The sequence below is a fragment of the Mus pahari genome, unplaced genomic scaffold, assembly GCF_900095145.1.
Source record: "Mus pahari unplaced genomic scaffold, PAHARI_EIJ_v1.1 scaffold_9221_1, whole genome shotgun sequence".
In the NCBI taxonomy this organism is placed as follows: Eukaryota; Metazoa; Chordata; class Mammalia; order Rodentia; family Muridae; genus Mus; species Mus pahari.
This window is the reverse complement of record NW_018393950.1, coordinates 39,968-49,222: the sequence shown is the minus strand read 5'-3', so window position 1 is coordinate 49,222 and position 9,255 is coordinate 39,968. Positions and strand designations below refer to the sequence as shown.

Here is a 9,255-nt window from a genome sequence, read left to right as displayed (position 1 = left end):
CCCTTTCCCTTTTAGGAGTTCCTGCCCTTCAGTGCGAATCCAGACCGGAGTGTTTCTGCAGGCAGAAACACTCAGATTCTCAATCATACAGCACAAGCCATTGCCGTTCTATTCAGAAATTTTTTTCCCTGTGCCCATATCTTTGAGGCTCTTCCCCAAATTCTCCTCTATAAGTTTTAGTGTCTCTGGTTTTATGTGGGGTTCCTCGATCCACTTAGACTTGAACTTTGTACAAGGAGATAAAAATGCATCAATTTGCATTCTTCTACATAATAACTGCCAGTTGTGCAAGCACCATTTGTTGAAAATGCTGCCTTTTTTCCACTGGATGGTTTTAGCTCCCTTGTCAAAGATCAAGTGACCATAGGTGGGTGGGTTCATTTCTGGGTATTCAATTCTATTCCATTGATCTACCTGTCTGTCTCTGTACCAGTACCATGCTGTTTTTATCAAAATTACTCTGTAGTACAGCTTGAGTTCAGGCATGGTGATTCCACCAGAGGTTCTTTCATTCGTGAGAATAGTTTTGCTATCCTAGTTTTTTTTCTTGTTCTAGAACTTGTAAATTGCCCTTTTAACTAGGTAAAGAATTGAGTTTGAATTTTGATGGTGATTGAATTGAATCTGTAGATTGCTTTCAGCAAGTTAGCCATTTTTACTATATTGATACGGCCAATCCATAAGCATGGGAGATCTATCCATCTTCTGATATCTTATTCAATTTCTTTCTCCAGAAAATTGAAGTTCTTATCATGTAGATCTTTCACTTCCTTAGTTTGAGTCANACCAAGGTAATTTATATTATTTGTGACTACTGTGAAGGATGTTGTTTCCCTAATTTATTTCTCAACCTGTTTATCTTTGTGCAGAGAAAGGCCACTGATCTGTTTGAGTTAATTTTATATCAAGCTACTTAACTGAAGCTGTTTATCAGGTTTAGAATTCTCTGGTGGGATTTTTAGGGTCACTTATATATACTATCATGTCATCTGCGAATACTGATATTTTGACTTCTTTCTTTCCAATATGGATCCCCTTGATCTCCTTTTGTTGTCTGATTGCTCTGGCTAGGACTTCAAGTTCTATATTAAATAGGTAGGGAGAAAGTGGGCAGCCTTCTCTAGTCCTGGATTTTAGTGGAATTGATTCCAGCTTTTCTCCATTTATTTTAATGTTTGCTACTGGTTTGTTGTATATTGCTTTTATTGTGTTTAGGTATGGGTCTTAAATTCCTCACCTTTCCAAGACTTTTATCATGAATGGTTTTGGATTTTGTCAAATACTTTTGCAGCATCTAACAAGATGATCACATGGGTTTTGTCTTTGATTTTCATTATATAGTGGATTACATTGACTGTTTTCCATATATTAAACCATGCTTGCATCCCTGGGATGAAGCCTACTTGATCATGATGGATGATTGTTTGATGTGTTCTTGGATTCAGTTTGCGAGAATATTATTGAGTATTTTGCATTGATATTCATAGGGAAATTGGTCTAAAGTTCTCTTTCTTGGTTGGGTCATTATGTGGTTTAGATATCAGAGTAATTGTGGCTTCATAGAATGAATTGGGTAAAGTACCTTTTGTTTCTGTTTTGTGGAATAGTTTGAGAAGAATTGGAATTAGGTCTTCTTTGAAGGTATGATAGATCTCTGCACTAAACCCATCTGGTCCTGGGCTTTTTTTTTTTTTTTTTTTGGTTGGGAAACTATTAATGACTAGCTCTATTTCTTCAGGGGATAAGGGACTGTTTACATCATTAATCTGATCCTGATATAACTTTGATATTTGGCATCTGTCTAGAAATTTGTCCATTTCATCCAGGTTTTCCAGTTCTGTTGAGTATAGCCTTTTGTAGTAGGATCTGATGATGCTTTGGATTTCCCCCAGGTTCTGTTGTTATGTCTCTATTTTCTTTTTTTTTTTTTTTTTTTTTTAGGTTTTTCGAGACAGGGTTTCTCTGTGTAGCCCTGGCTGTCCTGGAACTCACTCTGTAGACCAGGCTGGCCTCGAACTCAGAAATCCTCCTGCCTCTGCCTCCCGAGTGCTGGGATTAAAGGCATGCGCCACCACGCCCGGCTATGTCTCTATTTTCATTTCTAATTTTGTTAATTAGGGTACTGTCCCTGTACCCTCTAGTTAGTCTGGCTAAGGGTTTATCTATCTTGTTTTCTCAAGGAACCAGGTCCTGGTTTGGTTGATTCTTTGAATAGTTCTTTTTGTTTCCACTTGGTTGATTACAGCTCTAAGTTTGATTATTTCCTGATGTCTACTCCTCTTGGGTGAATTTGCTTCCTTTTGTTCTAGAGCTTTTAGGTGTGCTGTCAAGCTAATAGTATATGCTCTCTCCAGTTTCTTTTTGGAGGCACTCAGAGCTATGACATTTCCTCTTAGGACTGCTTTCATTGTGTCTCATAAGTTTGGGTATGTTGTGGCTTCACTTTCATTAAACTCTAAAAAGTCTTTAATTTCTTTATTTTTTTTCTTCATTGACCAACATTTCATTGAGTAGAGTGTTGTTCAGCTTCCACGTGAATGTTGGCTTTCTATTATTATTTTGTTATTGAAGAGCAGCCTTAGTCCGTGGTGATCTGATAGGATGCATGGCATAATTTCTTTATTTTTGTATCTGTTGAGTCCTGTTTTGTGACCAATGATATGGTAAATTTTGGAGAAGGTGCCATGAGGTACTGAGAAGAAGGTACATCCTTTTGTTTTAGGATAAAATATTCTGTAGGTATCTGTTAAATCCATTTGTTTCAAAACTTCTGTTAGTTTCAATGTGACTCTGTTTAGTTTCTGTTTCCATGATCTGTCCATTGATGAGAGTGTGGTATTGAAGTCTCCTACTATTATTGTGTGAGGTGCAATATGTATTTTGAGCTTTACCAAAGTTTCCTTAATGAATGTGAATGCCCTTGCATTTGGAGCATAGATATTCAGAATTGAGAGTTCATCTTGGTAGATTTTACCTTTGATGAGTATGAAGTTCCCCTCCTTGTCTTTTTTGATAACTTTGGGTTGGAAGTAGATTTTATTCAATATTAAAATGGCTACTCCAGCTTGTTTCTTTGGAACATTTGTTTGGAAAATTGATTTCCAGTCTTTTACTCTGAGTTAGTGTCTGTCTTATACCCTGAGGTGTGTTTCCTGTAAGCAGCAGAAAGTTAGGTCCTGTTTATATACCCTTCTGTTAGTTTATGTCTTTTTATTGCTGATTTAAGTCAATTGATATTAAGAGATATTAAGGAAAAGTAATTGTTGCTTCCTGTTATTTTTGTTGTTAGAGTTGGCATTCTGGTCTTGGGGCTATCTTCTTTTAGTTTTGTTTTAGGATTACTTTCTTGCTTTTTTAGGGTATAATTTCTTTCCTTGTGTTGGTGTTTTCTCTTTATAATCCTTTGAAGGACTAGATTCGTAGAAAGATATTGTGTGAATTTGATTTTGTCATGGAATACTTTGCTTTCTCCATCTATGGTAATTGAGAGTTTTTCTGGGTATAGTTTCCTTGGCTGGCATTTGTGTTCTCTTAGGATCTGTATAACATCTGTCCAGGATCTTCTGGCTTTCATCGTTTCTGGTGAGAAGTCTGGTATAATTCTAATAGTTCTGCCTTTATATGTTACTTGACCTTTTTCCCTTACTGCTTTTAATATTCTATCTTTATTTAGTGCATTTGTTGTTCTGATTATTATATTTATTATATTATAAACAGGCTGAGAAAAGCATTAGTGAAACAATATCCTTTTTAATAGCCATAAATAATGTCAAACATCTTGATGTAAGTCTAAGCAAGTGAGTGAAAGAACTGTATGACAAGGATTTCAAATTCCTCAGGAAAGAAATTGAAGAATATATCAGAAGATGGAAAGATCTCACATGCTCGTGGACAGGTAGGATTAACATAGTGAAAATGGCCTTCTTACCAGGAGCAATGTACAAGTTCAATAAAATCCCTATGAAAAATTCAACACAGTTCTTTAGAGATTTTGAAAGAGCATTTCTCCCCCTTCAAATGGAAAAATAATGAATTTAAGATAACTAAAACAATCTTGAATACTAAATGAATTTGGGGAGAAATTTTCATGCCTTACCTCAAGTGGTATTACTGAGAAATAGAAATAAAAACTGCATGGTATTGGTACAAAAACAGACAGGTTATGAAAATTAATTAAATTCCCAGAAATAAACCAACACACCTATGGACAATTGATTTTTGATAAAGTAGCCACAACAATACCATGGAAAAAATAAAGCATCAACAACAAACACTGCTCTATTAATTGGATGCCTACATCTAGAATAGTAAAAATAGATCTCTATTTATCACCCTGCAAAAATCTCAGGTCTGAGTGGTTAAAGGACCTCAAAGTAAAGATATATGAACTAAATATAATAGAATAAAAAAATCTTTGAATGCATTGGTGGAGGTGACAATGACCTGAACAGTATACCAATGGTTCAGGCTCTAATATCAACAATTAATAAATAGTAATAATGAAGCAGGAAAGATTATGTACAGCAAAGTGCATCGTCAATAAGGCATACAACTGACAGAAGGTAATGTCCAAAAATTGTAGAGAATTCAAAAAGGTAAACACCACCAAAGCAAATAACCCATTAAAATGGAATACAGAAATGAATGAGTAAAATATTTTTATTTAACTTGAAAAATGGGGTTCAGAAATAAACAGATTTCTAAACAAAGGGATCTCAAATGGTTGATAAACACTTATGGAAATTTTTAAAGTCCAGAGCCATCAGGGAAATGCAAATAAAAAAAGACACTGAGGTTCCATCTTACAATAATCAGATTGACTAATATAAGAAACTCAAGAGAGAGCACTTGCTGGGGAAGATGCAGAGCAAGGCAAGCACGTATTCATTGCTGAAACTTGTACAAACACTTTGCAAAATCATTTGGCAGTTTCTCAGAAAACTGGAAATAGAGAAAAAGCTCAAGACCCAGCTATATTGCTCCTTGGCATATACCCAAAAGTTCCTTCACCACACCACAAGGACATGTGTGGGAACTAAAGGGGTACTGTGGGGGAAATAGAAGGAGGGGAGGATAGCCTGCGTCCAGCCAGAATTCCTCCTATGCTCTGCCAGACACTTTCCACTCGGCCTGGATGTGCATCTAAGCCACTAACCCCACTCGACAGGGGTGGACAAGGGACGGCCCTAACCAGGGACCCCAGGGTGACATTCTGTAGCCCCAGGGTTATGGGAGAGAGGGCTGAGGGAGAGAGGTTACCACGCAGGCAAGGGTCCTTTGTCCAGGCCTTTACTGGAGCACAGGAAGGCCTTCCATCAGAAGATTAGAAATGGCTCATTAGAGGAAAGCCTATCCCATCTTCAAGTGCAGCGGGCCTTGCTGGACAGAGACAGTCCATGGTTTTAGAGCTTTAATGTAGAAAGTTAGAGGGGAAGAGAGAAGGTAATTGGGGGGCATGGCCAAGAGGAGAGAAGGGGGATAGAGAGAGAAAGAGGAAAGGCAAGAAAGAAAGAAAGAAAGAAAGAAAGAAAGAAAGAAAGAAAGAAAGAAAGAAAGAAAAGAAAAGAAAAGAAAAGAAAAGAAAAGAAAAGAAAAGAAAAGAAAAGAAAAGAAAAGAAAAGAAAGAGAGTGAGAGGAGAGTAAGAGAGTGAAGTGGGGCTAAGCAGCCCCTCTTATGGTAGGCTGTTATCTATGGTGTTGCTAGGTAACTGGGGAGGAGTTTAGCCTGAATGTCAGAAGCTTGGAACATTGTCTACAAGACTAAAAGCCACACTTCTCCTGTGGCAGCTGTGGGGGCAGTAACTTCGACGGGAGCTTTGAGTCCAGGAGATATGAGGGAACACCTTCTGTCCCATGTAGGTGAATTATCACCACCAGGTCCCGGGGTTACATCTCAACTCGACTGGAGACCAGACTGTCTGTGTATAGCCCAATGCCCCACAGACATGTGCTCCACTATGTTCATAGCAGAATTATTCATAATAACTGGAAGCTGGAAATAGCCCAGAGGTCTCTCAACCAAAGAATGGATAGAGAGAATGGGGTTCATTTACACAATGGAATACTTACTGTTCAGCTATTTAAAATGAGGACATCTTGAATTTTGCATGTAAATGGAAGGGACTTAAAATATCATCCTGAGTAAGGTAGCACAGACCCAAAATTTCATGCATGGTATATCCACAATTCCTCATGCAAACATTGTTTGCATTATGGAATATTTCCATTACTAAATCTGCATGGTTCATAGAATTATGCAGGCCCTCCTCATTGCGGTAATTTCTCTTTTTTTCTCAACTACATAGTCCAAGCTAGGTGAAATGAAGATTATGGATATTCACAATCATCCCTCTTTAATTTTGCAGTGATTGCTCATGAACATTATCATGTATTTGGGGATAATATTGATATCTTTACTTTGTTTTAATTCTTTGACAGCAAATATTTCATCCTATGAGCTATCTAAGCTCTTAAAATATATTTCTTTAAACAAAAACTATTACCCCAAACATCTGGTATTTGTCAGGGTCCAAGCTAGAAGATAGAGGGGAAAATGTGTGGACTGATCATGTAGTCAAGGTACTTAGTGCAAAGACTCAGGAAAGATTAAACTTAAGCATAGAATATGCCTGAAATTTATTGTTTAAAGACTGGTTACTGGCTTCCAACACCAACTCTCCTCCCAGCTTTATCAGACTTGCTGAGCCTGAACCATACAAGTAATCTTTGTATCCCACCTCCAACTTCTTGCTAGCTGATCACTCTCAAAAAAGTCAAGCTGCTCTGAGCAGACTGCTATTCAAGAAAGATCCCATTATTCACCTACATCATTAACCACCTTCACTAGACCTGTTGTTAATGAAGCATACAGGTAAGCTTCCCTTTCCCCACCCATCTTCCAGGCTTGCTGAGTCCTCTGAAAGAAGCCAAGACGCCCTGAGCAGACTGTTACCCCAGGAGACAACCATTCTTCTGCCACCTCTTTCAGACTTTCATTGCATCTACAGTTCCTGAAGCATACAGACCTGTAGTTCCTGAACCATATAGAAACAAGAAACTGAAGGATATCCATCAGAGAGGCCTGTCATACCAGGATCACCGAGGTTAATCTCTCTCATAATACCTACTAAAACAAGAACATCAAGTGAACAGATCCATGTTGATGGTCCTTCAAGGAACACAATTAATAAAAGCATATGAAACATCCAGAACATTGCAGCCTTTTTACAGCAATCCAGAATATCCAAAAAAAAAAAAAAAAAAAAAACTTAAAAAGTGATACTAACATTTAAAGAGGAAAGAAATCAATCTCTCAAAGAAATCCAGAAAAATAGAATCCAATTGATACAGTTCTTTAAAAAGGAAACATATGAGTACCTTAAAGATATACAGGAAAATAAAATAAATAAAATTAAACAAATATTGAAAAGTAATAAAACTGTTCAGGACCTGAAAGTGGAAATAAAACAATAAAGAAAATAGAAAATTTCCTGAACAGAACACCATTGGCTTCCATTCTTAGATCAACAATCAACAAATAGGACCTCATAAAATTCCAAAGCTACTGTGAAGCAAAGGACACTGTCAAAAGGAAAAAAAATGGAACCAACAGATTGGGAAAAGATCTTTATCAACCCTACATCTGATATATCAAAGAACTCAAGAAGTTAGACTCCCGTGAGTATTTTGTGTTCCCCCACAAAATACTCAACATGAGCAAATAGAGAGACAAAATGTGGAATAGAGACTGCCCCACATGGGGATTCATCCCATATATAGACACCAAACCCAGATATATTTGAGGATGCCAAGAAGTGCTTTCTGACTGGAGCCTGATATAACTCTCCCCTGAGAGGCTCTTTTAGAGTCTCACAAATACAGAGGTTGATGCTCACAGACAGCCATGGGCCTGAGCACAAGGTCCCCAGTGGAGGAGTTAGAGAAAGGCCTGAAGGGGTTTGTATCCCATAGGAAAAATATCAATATCAACCAACCAGACCCCCATATTTCCCAGGAACTTAACCACCAGCCAAGGAGTGCACATGCAGAGTGCAAGCTACAGCATCGTACATCAATGGGAGTAGAGGACCTTGGTCCTGGGAAGGCTCGATGTCAGTGTAGGGGAATGCCAGGATGAGGAGGCAGAATTGGATGGGTAAGCACCCTCATAGAAGCAGGATGGGGCAGGATGGGATAGGGGGTTTCCAGAGAGAAAACCAGGAATCGGGACAGCATTTGAAATGTAAATAAAGAAAATATCCAATAAAAAAAGAAGTTAGGCTTCGGAGAACCAAATAACCCTATTTAAAAAATGGGGTACATGGCTAAATAAAGAATTTTCAACTGAGGAATTCCAAATGGCTGAGAAGTACCTAAAGAAATGTTCAATATCCTTAGTAATCAAATAAGTACAAATCAAAACAACCCTGAGATTCCACTTCACACCAGTCAGAAGAGCTAAGATCAAAAACACAGGTGACAGCAAATGTTGGTGAGGACGGAGAGAAAGAGGAACACTGCTCCATTTTTGGTGGGATTGCTCGCTGGAACAATCACTGTGAAAATCAGTCTGGCAGTTCCTCAGAAAACTGAACATAGTATTACCTGAGAACACAACTGTACCACTCCTTTGCATATACCTAAAAGATGCTCCAACATGTAACAAGGACATATGCTCTGCTATGTTCATAGTAGCCTTATTTATAATATCCAGAATCTAGAAAGAACCCAGCTGTTCTTCAACAAAGGAATAGATACAGAAAATAAGTTACATTTACACAATGGAGTACTAATCAGCTATTAAAATGACTTTATGAAATTTGTAGGCAAATGGATGGAATTAGAAAATATCATCCTGAGTGAGTGTCTTAGTCAGGGTTTCTATTCCTGGACAAAATATCATGACCAAGAAGCAAGTTGGGGAGGAAAGGGTTTATTTAGCGTATGCTTCCACATTGCTGTTCATCACCAAGGAAGTCAGGACTTGAACACAAGCAGTTCAGGAAGCAGGAGCTGATGTAGAGACCATGGAGGGATGTTACTTACTGGCTTGCTTTCCCTGTCTTGCTCAGCCTGCTCTCTTATAGAACCAAGACTACCAGCCCAGAGATGGCACCACCCACAAGGGGACCTCTCCCATTGATCACTAATTGAGAAAATGCCCTACAGCTGGATCTCATGGAGGCATTTCCCCAACTGAAGCTCCTTTCTCTGTGATAACTCCAGCCTGTGTCAAGTTGACACAAAACTAGCCAG

The 9,255-nt window shown here is 38.2% G+C and overlaps 1 pseudogene; it reads left to right on the top strand.

Moving 5' to 3' along the window:
* Nucleotides 1-5,729: 5,729 nt before the first annotated feature.
* The window catches only part of LOC110315817, a 14,411-nt pseudogene continuing 10,885 nt past the window's right edge, over nt 5,730-9,255 (top strand).